The sequence below is a fragment of the Mustelus asterias genome, chromosome 25 (genome assembly GCF_964213995.1).
Source record: "Mustelus asterias chromosome 25, sMusAst1.hap1.1, whole genome shotgun sequence".
In the NCBI taxonomy this organism is placed as follows: domain Eukaryota; kingdom Metazoa; phylum Chordata; class Chondrichthyes; order Carcharhiniformes; family Triakidae; genus Mustelus; species Mustelus asterias.
In genome coordinates, this window is record NC_135825.1 from 46,044,140 (window position 1) to 46,057,174 (window position 13,035).

The 13,035-nt window shown below is 47.0% G+C and overlaps 1 pseudogene; it reads right to left on the bottom strand.

Moving 5' to 3' along the window:
- Positions 1-1,033: 1,033 nt before the first annotated feature.
- LOC144479341 (U2 spliceosomal RNA) lies at positions 1,034-1,163 on the bottom strand (annotated as a pseudogene).
- Positions 1,164-13,035: the final 11,872 nt, after the last annotated feature.

The following is a 13,035-nucleotide window of genomic DNA, read 5'->3' on the forward strand; positions in this document are numbered from 1 at the left end:
ACCTTTCTGCTAATCACGACTGACCAGCTGCAGAGGTAAAGCCATGCTGCCACACGTGCCCAGGGCCTGCAGCTGTCCAGGGAGCAGGAGCACAAGATCAAATTTGGAACGGTACCAGCTTAGAATTTTCCAGTAAAAGTGCTCATACCATCAACTGTCCAAGCCTCAGTGTTGAAAAACGTTTTGTCTATCCCAGGTGACAGTGGATCACCTCTGCAGCCTAGAATCTTCTAGCGAAAGTGCTCATATCTTCAGATGTCCAAGCCTCGGTGCTGAAGAAAGCTTTGTCTGTCCCGGGGGACAGTGGACCACCTCTGCCACACATTGCATGAGCTGGCACCCCATGGAACTGGAGGATACCCAATGCCTGTGGCCCTTAAAGTCACAGCCGCACTAACATTTTTCCAGGGCACCACAGGGAACAACTGCAATATCTCCCATTTTGCCATTCACAAATGTATGAAGGAGGTCACAGATTTTTTTTAAAAATACTTTTCCAATTCAATCAAATCAAATCCAATTCAGTGTCTCAACAAGTTGAGACATTTCAGATCCAGGCTGACAAGACAGGGCGAGCGACCAAACCACCCTGTCCTGGGCCTGATCTACATGAGCCAAGCTGATTGGAGAAGGGGGAGGTTCCTCCTCCAAGACTTGAGCTCATTTGCATCTTAGCCAAAAGGCTGAGATGCCGCTTTAAAAAATTGCTTCATATGAAACCTATGAAGCTTCAGTGTAACCTAATGACCTCAACCAAGTGCGGCCGACCATGGACTGCCGACCATACTACACTTGATCTTAGCCAAAAGGCCAAGAAGGAGGTCACAGATTTTTTTTATTTTTATTACTTTTCCAATTCAATCAAATCAAATCCAATTCAGAGTCTCAACAAGTTGAGACATTTCCGATCCAGGCTGACAAGACAGGGCGGGCGACTAAACCACCCTGTCCTGGGCCTGATCTACATGAGTCAAGCTGATTGGAGAAGGGGGAGGACCCTCCCCCAAGACCCGAGCCCATCCGCACCCCAGCCAAAAGGCCGAGACGCCGCCCCCAAAAATTGCTTCATATGAAACACATGAAGCCCCAGCGCAACCCCACGACCTCAACCAAGTGCAGATCCGATACTACACTTGATCTCAGCCAAAAGGCCGAGAAGGAGGTCACAGATGTCCTCTATGCAAGGGCAGAAAAGTTTATAAACTTGGATCTGGATCAGGCGAGCCAGGACACCAGGGCCATGAGCTTCACCCTCATAGTAGGGATGCCCCAGGTGCAAGGCATCATTGACTGCACACACATGGTTCTTAGGTCATCAGCCCAGCAAGTGGTACCATTCATGAACTGCGAAGGAATCCACTCCCTCAACGTCCAATTCATCTACGATTACACAATGTGCTTCATGCAGATGTGTGTGCCTGTTGATGACAGAGTAATGTGATAAACTGGGTCTGTAGCAGAGAGAAAGGAGCTGAAGACAGAGAACGGCAAGCTGCTCTAAAACTTAGTTTCTCTCTCTGAAAGCTTCAAGCCTGTTCACACAATTTATAGCAAGTATATTTATGGTTGCTAACTGTACTTGAAGTGGTATTTTAAGTCTCAAAGAGGAATGTTGCTTACTTGGAACTGAAACAGTCACAAGCTAGAAAGTAAAGTTGCTTCATTTTAATTTTAAATATTGCGCAACTGTTCATAGTAAATTGTGTTATGAAATAAAAGTTTTACTATAAAAGATTCCTAATTTGTCTAGGAATCATTCCTGGAAGGAAGTATCCTTTCGTCACATTTATGCCAAAATAGCAAAAATGTTGGGGTCTAGTTTGGCATGCTAATATAACTTGAGGTTCTGGTCCAGCACCCTGACAAAAGATCATTGATGAAGCAGCTGAATATGTTTGGGCCGAGGACACTACTTTGAGGAACTCCTGCAGGATGTCCTGGAGCTGGAATGATTAACCTCCAACCACCACAACTATATTCCTTTGGGCAGGTATGACAGAGGGTTTTTCCAACTTCCATTGATTCCAGTTTTGCTAGGGCACCTTGATGCCATATTCGGCCAAATGCTGCCTTGATATCAAGGGCAGTCATTCTCAACTCACCCCTTGAGTTCAGCTCTGTTGTTCATGTCTAAATGTGGAGATGCCGGCGTTGGACTGGGGCAAACACAGTAAGTGTTTTAACAACACCAGGTAAAAGTCCAACAGGTTTATTTGGTAGCAAATACCATTAGCTTTCGGAGCGCTGCTCCTTTGTCAAATGGAGCTGTGTCGATATGTGCGATCTTCTTGGAGATCCTCCCCACTTGGAGCCGGCAGTTTGCGGTGTCGATGGTAGTCATGATGTGGAGATGCCGGCGTTGGACTGGGGTAAACACAGTAAGAGTTTCAACAACACCAGGTTGAAGTCCAACAGGTTTATTTGGTAGCAAATACCATTAGCTTTCGGCTCCAAGTGGAGAGGATCTCCAACAAGATCGCACATATTGACACAGCTCCATCTGACAAAGGAGCAGCGCTCCGAAAGCCAATGGTATTTGCTACCAAATAAACCTGTTGGACTTTAACCTGGTGTTGTTAAAACTCTTACTGTGTTTACCCCAGTCCAACGCCGGCATCTCCACATCATGACTACCATCGACACCACAAACTGCCGGCTCCAAGTGGGGAGGATCTCCAAGAAGATCGCACATATCGACACAGCTCCATCTGACGAAGGAGCAGCGCTCTGAAAGCTAATGGTATTTGCTACCAAATAAACCTGTTGGACTTTTACCTGGTGTTGTTAAAACTCTTACTGTCCATGTCTAAACCCAAGGTCATGTGCCAAGTGACTGTCGCAGAACCCAAACTGAGCATCAGTTGTTGCTGGATAAGTGCTGCTTGATAGCGCTGTTGATAACCCCTTCCATCATTTTACTGATGATAAAGAGTAGACTGATGGGGTGGTAACTGGCTGGGTTGGATTTGTCCTGTTTCTTGTGTAGAAGACATACCTGGGCAATTTTCTACATTACCAGGTAGTTGTCAGATGTAGCTGTACTGTAACGGCTAGGTCTGTCCTGCCAGTGGAGTCAGACATTTCCCCTCCCCGCTCCCCTTGGTAATGGTGGTGTCTGGGACATTATCTGTAAGGTATAATTCCATGAGTACGACTCCATCAGGCCTGCCCTGTCTGTGATACAGATCTCACACTTTTGGCAGAGACTCCAGATGTTTGCAGGAACAACAGGGCTAGGTTTGCCATTAGCTCTGAAGAAGGGTAATCTCGACTCAAAACATTGGCTCTATTCTCTCCCCAGATACTGTCAGACCTACTGAGATTTTCCAGCATTTTCTGTTTAGGTTTGCCATTACTGTTGTTTCTAGTGCATAGGTCGATGTCAGGTGGTCCTTCCATCCGGTTTCATTTCTTTTTGTTTTCTTTGGATACAACTGAGTGGCATTAAGTGTCAACCAGATGTGTTTTTATGACAATGCTTTCATGGTCATCATTAGACTTTTAATATCAGCTGTTTTTATTGAATTCAAATTCGAACCCAGGTCCCCACAGCATTGCCATGGGTCTCTGGATTATTAGTCCAGCAACAATCCAACATGCTACCACAGTTATTATATAAACTAAAATAGTGAAAATCCCCACAAGTCTGATCCTCAATTTTAAATGCTACTCTAATCTTAATAATAACTTCCTCATAATTAATTGACATGCAGCATGAATATATCTGAACGTTTGCCTTTCTATTACAAATAAAACATTGCAGGACCTGCCTTCAGTTGAACATACTGAAGCAAGTGATCCCGTCTACTCTTGATCATCCAAGCAACCAATCACTTAGATCAAAGCTCTGCAGTCCTGCCATATCCAACAAAGAATGGTGGTGAACAGTTACGCTAACCAGAAGGGATGCAACAAAAAATATCCCAATTCTCAACGATATGGGAGCTCAGTTCATCAGTGCAAAACTAGGCTTAAACATCGATAATCATCTTCAGCCAGAAGTTCAGGTGGATGATTCATCTTGGGCTACTCCTGCAATCACCAACATCATAAGTGCCAATCTTGAGATAATTTAATTCAGTCCACATGATTCACTGCATCATAAGGTCAGAAGTAGCAATATTCACTGACGAATGCACAATATTCAGCACCATTTGCTACTCTTCAGATACAGAATTCTTCCTTGCAGCAAGACCTGGACAACATTCAGGCTTGGACTGATAAGTGGCAATTAACGTGCCAGGCAATGACTGATCCAACAAGACAATCTAACCATCTCTCCTAGACTATCAATGGCATTTCTATTGCTGAAACCTCCAATTTCAACATTCTGGGGATTACTAGAAACTGAACTAAAACAGCTAAGGGAAGGCAGTGGCCTTGTGGTATTGTCACTGGATTTGTAATCCCAGGTAAATCTCTGGGGAGCTGGGTTTGAATCACACCACAGCAGATGGTGAAATATGAAAAAAAACAGGTGTGGTGCTGAATAGCTCATTAATTATGCACAAGTGTGTTCCCATCCAGCTCACCAGGCCAGCAGCTGATTCATCCACCCACCTTCAGCTGACAAGTTAATGTTTAAATATCAGCACCATATTTAAATACCGTATTATACTCGTATTGCTCTCTCCAGCCCAACCGTCTTCACCAGACCGTACAGGGTGTCGGCAACCCAGAGAGAAAAGGCTCGCAACCACAAGAACAAAGAAAATTACAGCACAGGAACAGGCCCTTCGGCCCTCCAAGCCTGCACCGACCAAAGATCGGTGCAGGCTTGGAGGGCCGAAGGGCCTGTTCCTGTGCTGTAATTTTCTTTGTTCCGTTATTCAACCACCCATCTGCCCTATTGCATCTGAAGACTTCATCCATCCCCTTCCAGTAAATATTGTGGTACCCCTTTGACCTCCTTGTTTTGAGCTTTTCATGCAGCCTTGTTGGGGTTCAGCTTCCCTCCCCTCAGTCTTCCCTCTGCTTTTAACTGTTCATCTTCTTCATTCACCCCTTGCCCCTCTGTGTGCCATCCTGAGTCTTCACCCTCTCTGCTCCCCATCCAAAAACCTGCCTTGCATACCCTTCTTCCACCTGCCACCACTGTCTTGTAAGGCCACATCCTTCACCCCCAGCCTTACCTCGCATTTCACCCCAGTCAAATTTCAGATCTATGTTGCGGTTTCAGCATGAGTGCTGCAGCACAGTCCTGTCCAGACAAACACTGCTGTGTGGCATCAGGTGCAAGGAGGCACCTGTACCCCCACCCCCCCAACCCCAGGCACAGTACTGTTCAGTGACACAGGAGGGTCTATGGGTCCAGTAGCACGGTGCCATACATGAAGACGAGCTCGCCATAGAGATGGAGGCAGGAACCAGTCTGCCCTGGAAGAGTGGCGAACAACACATCAGGAGCAGCGTAGATCTGTGTCTAAAGTTGCTGCACTCACCCCGAAGTCTCTGGAGAATTAAGGACTGCCTTGTGCATGCCACTCATTAGCAATCGAGTTTGATGCCGAAGTAAATTCCCACTGGCATGATGCAAAATTGAAAAGCCTGATGGGATGCCAGTGGGCAGCTGGTTTAATTAAAATTCGTGAGATACAAATGAATATAAGTTGCATTTGTGCCACCTGCCAGTGGGAAGAGCGGCTGGCCATTAACCCATAACTGAATTGCAATGGGATTGAACGTCAATGGATTTCCAATTTTTGGTTCCTGCCAGATTCGCTGCATCTACCCGCAGTGGGCTGCTTTGGAGAATTCCACCCAAAAGGCGCAACCTTACAGCGTCGTCCTGTCTGCCAATCGGTGCAGTGAGGTGATAAAATTGCATGTGAAGTGAAAAATCAGAAATGCACCCAGTGAGACATGCATTAGCATACATTTGAATGGATTTCAATATCATGAGTGAATACGACATGCAATCACCCCTCTCCCCCTCACTCGCCAGTAAGATGTCACGCTGGCGAGAATTACAGCTGCTCTATATAAGTGTGGTTCAGGTGCAGCATTGACAAAGGCAAGCAAGGAAGTGAGTACCACTGAGCACTAGCCTCTGCTCCATTGTTGCGGGTTGAGGTCTTACATGAATGCAGGGGTTTGGGAGGGGGGGCTCATGCCGGTCTGGGGAACGACCTCCGAGGGTCATATGGAGTCGACTCTCAACTCCACTAACGTCACCATGGTTACCCTGCAACAGGCTCTGTGGCTGACTGCAGAAATTCCATCCCAGGCCCTGCCATCAGTAACGAGCAGCAGCTCTGTCAGCTGTTGCTCCAAACAAGGGAGCTTGGCAGGTGTTAACACAGCTCCTCACACTGTGTGGATTCTGCAGTGCGAGTCATGAGAGTGTTTCTCCACCTTCTGTCTGAACTGCAAGCCATTCCAAAGACCCCTGCACTTCAGGACACGCATGTCCTTTGACAAGCTGACGGATGCCATGTGCCGCATCAGGCTCCAGCTCAGCAAGGACATAATGTGATACCTGCATCAGGTCTTCACGAACCTGGCACCTTGAAAGACAGGGGGACACCTGCTCTAGGTGAAGGTCCCAATGGACTGAAACTTTTTCACAACCAGGTCCTTCCAGGCCATCAGCAAGGATCTCTTGTGAGATTTCCCAGTCCTCAGTCCATAAATGTGTCTGCAAGATGGTGGAATTCATGTTCTGCCCAGGTAGTTAGGCCAGTGCATTAATTTCGACATGGGTCAGACCCAGCAGGAAGCCTGGGCTGCAAGCTTCGTGCCATCAGCGGGATGCTGAATGTGCAGGGGGCTATCGATTGCACGCATGTTGCCCTGCAGTCCCCAAACCATCAAGCACTGCGGGTCGTGAACAGAAAAGGGTTCCACTCCCTGAATGTTCAGCTGGTTTGTGCCACAAGATGAACATCTTGCACATGTGTACATGCCATCTGGGGAGCATGCATGATAGCTTCATCTTGTGGAGCTCAGGCATCCCTGGGGTCTTCGAGGATCAGCCCAGGCTGCCGGGATGGCTCATAGAGGACAAGGACTACCTACTAAGGGCTTGGCTGATGGCGCCAGTGCGAAGGCCAAAGACAGAGGCAGAGACCCATTATAATGAGGACCGCGCGGCCACCCAGTCATCGTTGAGTGGTGCTTCGGGCTCCTGAAGATGCAGTTTCATTGCCTGGACCACTCTGGCGGGGCCCTCCAGTCCTGCCCCCTGAGGGTCTGCCGCATTTTCATGGTCTGCTGTGCACTCCACAATCTGGCGCAGCAGCAGGAAGACTTCCTACAGGAGGAGGAGGAGGAGGAGGAGGAGGGCGAGCAGGCAGACACCCCTGAGGAGGAGGGAGCCCAGGAGGATGTGGAGAAAGAGGAGGCCAAGAAGGAGCAGCAGATGGAGGACAGGCAGCGGCAAGAGTCCGGCAGGGCAGGGCACTGAGGGATGGGTGATCCACCAGCTCCAATTTCGCCCCCCCACCCCCCACAACCCTTGTCCACACCCTCCCCCACCAAGGGTCCCATTGACATCAAACCAGGGTGATGGGCCTAGATTGGCCATGTTGGTCCAGGCAGGAGGATGATGGCAGCTCGTTATGCGGGGCACTATGATGGTGCTCTAGTGCAATACAAGACTGACTCCTATCTTTTCTCTGACTGCACAGAGGTTCTGGGCCAAGTCTGAGTGAAGGTTGAGACATCACCATCTGTCCGATGCAATCCGCCTGTGTTGGGAGGTGGGGAAATCCCAGGGTCCAGTGGGTGCTGGGATTGCCATGCTGCATGACGATGTGGGTAGCGGAGGACATGCCCTGTCTACATCAACAGGGATGAAGTAGAAATAGTTGAGAGCTTCAAGTTGCTAGGTATCTAGATCACCAACAACCTGTCCTGGTCCCTCCATACCAACGCTATAGTTAAGAAAGCCCACCAATACCTCTCCCTTCTCAGGAGGCTAAGGACATTCGGCATGTCCCCTACGACTCTCACCAACCTTTACAGATGCACCATAGAAAGCATCTTTTCTAATTGTATCACAGTTTGGGATGGCTCCTGCTCTATCCAAGATCGTAAGAAACTACAAAGTTTAAGTCTTAAGTTTATTTATTAGTGTAACAAGTAGGCTTACATTAACACTGCAATGAAGTCCCCACACCTCTGGCGCCTGTTCAGGTACACTGAGGGAGAATTTAGCATGGCCAATGCACCTAACCATGTCTTTCGGCTGCAGAAGGAAACCAGAGCATTCAGAGGGAACCCACGCAGGCACGGGGAAAATGTGCAGATTCCGGACAGACAGTGACCCAAGCTGGGAATCGAACCCGGGTCCCTGGCGCTGTGAGGCAACAGCGCTAACCGCAGTGCCATCATGTCGTCCTAGGGTCGTGAACGAAGCCCAGTCCATCACACAAACCAGCCTCCCGCCATTGACTCTGTCTACTCTTCCCGCTGCCTCAGAAAAGAAGCCAGCATAATTAAGGACCCACACACCCCAAACATACTCTCTTCCACCTTCTTCCATCAGGAAAAAGATACAAAAGTCAGGTCTCGTATCAACCAACTCAAGAACAGCTTCTTCCCTAGTTTCATAGTTGTTTGTGTCTAAAAGAGTTCAAAAGATTTTCAGGATTTATTTTCCCACTGTGAGGGAATCGAGTATCACTCTGAAAAAGAGTAATTTGGACTCGAAATTTGCTAAAGTGTCACATCAAAGGTTATTGGATAACACAATACTCAAAGCTCATGGTGTAGTGGGTAATATATTGGCATAGATTAAAGATTGGCCAGCTAACAGGAAACAGAGAATTGGCATAAATGGGTCATTCTGAGGTTGGCAGGATGTGACGACAGGATGTGACTCTCTTGCAGTACAAAACTTTCTAACTTAGTCTTGAACATTATTTATTAATTCAGGGGATGCAGACCAGTACTTATTGTCCTTTCCTAAGTGCCCCTGAGAAGATGGGAATAAACCACCTTTGTGGACTGCTGCAGTCCACATGGTATCAGTACACCCACAGTGCTGTTAGAAATGACCAACCTCCACTACTCTCTGGAGTAGAGAATTCCAAAGATTAATGACTGTCAGAGAGGAAATTCCTCCTCATCTCCATTTTAGAAGGGAGACCCCTTATCTTTAAACTGTGCTCCCTAATTCTCGATTGCCCCACGAGGGGAAACATCCTTGCAGCAATCTAAACCGTCACAGTCCAAAGATGTGCGGGTTAGGTTGATTGGCCAGGTTAAAAATTGCCCCTTAGAATCCTGAGATGTGTAGGTTAGAGGGATTAACGGGTAAATATGTGGGGGTAGGGCCTGGGTGGGATTGTGGTCGGTGCAGACTCGATGGGCCGAATGGCCTCCTTCTGCACTGTAGGGTTTCTATGATTTCTTTCTATGAAATCCCCGCAGCATCTGATGTGTTTCAATAAGTCACCCCTCATCCTTCTAAACTCCCAGAGTATGGCCAAACCTGCTCAACCTTTCCTCTACAACCTAGGGATCAATCAAGTGAACCGTCTCTGAAATGCCTCCAGTGCAAGTACAACTCCTCCTTCATTAAAGAGCCAAATTGTACCCAGTATTTCATTGTAGTCTTATTGTAGCACAACTTTTCCACTTTTACACTCAATCTCCTTTGCAATAAGTCAACATTCCATATCCACTCCTAGTCACATGCTGCACCTGCATGCTTAATTTTTGTGATTCATGTATGAAGATATCCAAATCGCTCTGTACTGTCGCGTTCTGTAGTCTCCCTATTTAAATAATATTTTGATTTTCTATTCTTCTTACCAAAGCAGCCAACCTCAATTTGCCCAAATTATACTCCATCTGCCAAATTTCTGCCCAATCATTTAACTTGCCTACATCATTTTGCAGATCTTGTGTCCTCTTCACAAATTGCTTTCCCATCCATCTATCACTCAGCAAATTTGGCTACAATAAAATCCCCCAACACTGAGTTCTTATCTTGTACATGGCACTTTATCAAATGACTTTTGGAAATCCAAATATACTACTCCTACTGGTTCTCCTCCAACCTGTTGGCTATATCCTCAAAGAATGCTAATAAATTTGTGAATCAAGATAGATAAGTTGCCGGGTCCGGATGGGATGTACCCCAGGTTACTGTGGGAGGCGAGGGAAGAGATTGCAGAGTCTCTGGCAATGATCTTTGCGTCGTCGATGGAGATGGGAGAGCTGCCGGAGGATTGGAGGATTGTGGATGTGGTTCCTAGTTCAAGAAGGGGAATAGGGATAGCCCAGGAAATTATCGACCGGTGAGTCTAACCTCAGTGGTTGGTAAGCTGATGGAGAAGATCCTGAGGGACAAGATTTATGAGCATTTAGAGAGGTTTAGTATGCTCAAGAAAACTCAGCATGGCTTTGTCAAAGGCAGATCGTGCCTTACGAGCCTGGTGGAGCTCTTCGAAAATGTGTCTAACACATTGACGAAGAGAAAGCGGTAGATGTGGTTTATATGGATTTTAGCAAGGCGTTCAATAAGGTCCCCCATGCAAGGCTTCCAGAAAAAGTGAGAGGGCATGGGATCCAAGGGGCTGCTGCCTTGTGGATCCAGAACTGGCTTGCCCAAAGGAGGCAGAGAGTGGGTATAGATGGGTCTTTTTCTAAATGGAGGTCAGTCAATAGTGGTGTGCCCCAGGGATCTGTTCTGGGACCCTTGCTGTTTGTCATTTTCATAAATGACCTGGATGAGGAAGTGGAGGGATGGGTTGGTAAGTTTGCCAACGACACAAAGGTTGGTGGGGTTGTGGATAGTCTGGAGGGATGTCAGAAGTTACAGAGGGACTTAGAAGGGATGCAAGACTGGGCAGAGAAGTGGCAGATGGACTTCAACCCAGATAAATGCGTAGTGGTCCATTTTGGCAGGTCAAATGGGATGAAGGAGTACAATATAAAGGGAAAGACTCTTAGTATTGTGGAGGATCAGAAGGACCTTGGGGTCCGGGTCCATAGGACTCTAAAATCGGCCCCACAGGTGGAGGAGGTGGTTAAGAAGGTGTATGGTGTGCTGGCCTTTATCAATCGAGGGATTGAGTTTCGGAGTCCGAGGATAATGATGCAGCTATATAAGACCCTCGTCAGACCCCACTTGGAGTACTGTGCTCAGTTCTGGTCACCTCATTACAGGAAGGATGTGGAAAAGATTGAAAGGGTGCAGAGGAGATTTACAAGGATGTTGCCTGGATTGAGTGGCATGCCTTATGAGGATAGGCTGAGGGAGCTCGGTCGTTTCTCCTTGGAGAGACGTAGGATGAGAGGAGATCTAATAAGAGGTATATAAGATGTTGAGAGGCATAGATCGGGTGGACTCTCAGAGGCTTTTTCCCAGGGTGGAAATGGCTGCTACAAGAGGACACAGGTTTAAGGTGCTGGGGGGTAGGTACAGGGGAAATGTTAGGTCACACAGAGGGTGGTGGGCGAGTGGAATCGGCTGCCGTCAGTGGTGGTGGAGGCAAACTCAATAGGGTCTTTTAAGAGACTCCTGGATGAGTACATGGGACTTAATAGGATGGAGGGTTATAGGTAGGCCTAGAAGGTAGGAATATGTTCAGCACAACTTGTGGGGCCGAAGGGCCTGTTTTGTGCTGTAGTTTTCTATGTTTCTATGTTTCTATGATTTCCCTTTCACAAAACCATGTTAGCTCTCCTGATTGTATAATGATTTTCTAAACATCTTACTGCTGCCTCCTTAATAGTGATTTCAGCATTTTCCCACAGATGTCCAGTTTTGAACTGCTAGATTTATTCTGAATCCATTTAAGCATGGTGGTAAAACCACCGCAGTGTAAAGAACATAAGAACTAGGAGCAGGAGTCGGCCATCATGGCTTATCTTTTTGTGGACTCAGCTCCACTTACCCGCCCGCTCACCATAACCCTTAATTCCTTTACTGGTCACTTTTAACATTTAAGAAAAACTTGGACGGGTTCATGGATGAGAGGGGTGTGGAGGGATATGGTCCAAGTGCAGGTCAGTGGGACTAGGCAAAAAATGGTTCGGCACAGACAAGAAGGGCCAAAAGGCCTGTTTCTGAGCTGTAATTTTCTATGGTTTTATGCTTCACTGGGCAGGGAATTCCACAGATTCACAACCCTTTGTGTGAAGAAGTTCCTCCTCAACTCAGTCCTAAGTCTGCTTCCCCTTATTTTGAGGCTATGCCCCCTAGTTCTAGTTTCACCCGCCAGTGGAAACAACTTCCCTGCTTCTATCTTATCTATTCCCTTCATAATCTTATATGTTTCTATAAGATCTCCCCTCATTCTTCTGAATTCCAATGAGTATAGCCCCAGTCTACTCAGCCTCTCCTCATATGCCAACCCTCTCAACTCCGGAATCAACCTCGTGAATCTCCTCTGCACGCCCTCCAGTGCCAGTATATCCTTTCTCAAGTAAGGAGACCAAAACTGTACACAGTACTCCATGTGTGGCCCCACCAGCACTTTATACAGCTGCAACATAACCTCGCTGTTTTTAAACTCCATCCCTCTAGCAATGAAGGACAAAATTCCATTTGCCTTCTTAATTACCTGCTGCACCTGCAAACCAACTCCTTGAGATTCCTGCACAAGGACACCCAGGTCCCTCTGCACAGCAGCATGCTGCAAGTTTTTTACCATTTAAATAATAGTCCATTTTGCTGTTATTCGTACCAAAATGGATGACCTCACATTTACCAACATTGTACTTCATCTGCCAGACCCTCGCCCACTCACTTAGACTATCTATATCCCTTTGCAGACTTTCAGTGTCCTCTGCACACTTTGCTCTTCCACCCATCTTAGTGTCATCTGCAAATTTTGACACACACTTGGTCCCCAACTCCAAATCATCTATGTAAATCGTAAACAATTGTGGTCCCAACACTGATCCCTGAGGCACACCACTAATCACTGATCGCCAACCAGAAAAACACCCATTTACCCCCTCTCTTTGCTTTCTGTTAGTTAACCAATCCTCTATACATGCTAATACATCACCCATAACACCGTGCATCTTTATCTTATGTAGCAGTCTTTGGTGTGGCACCTTGTCAAATGCCTTCTG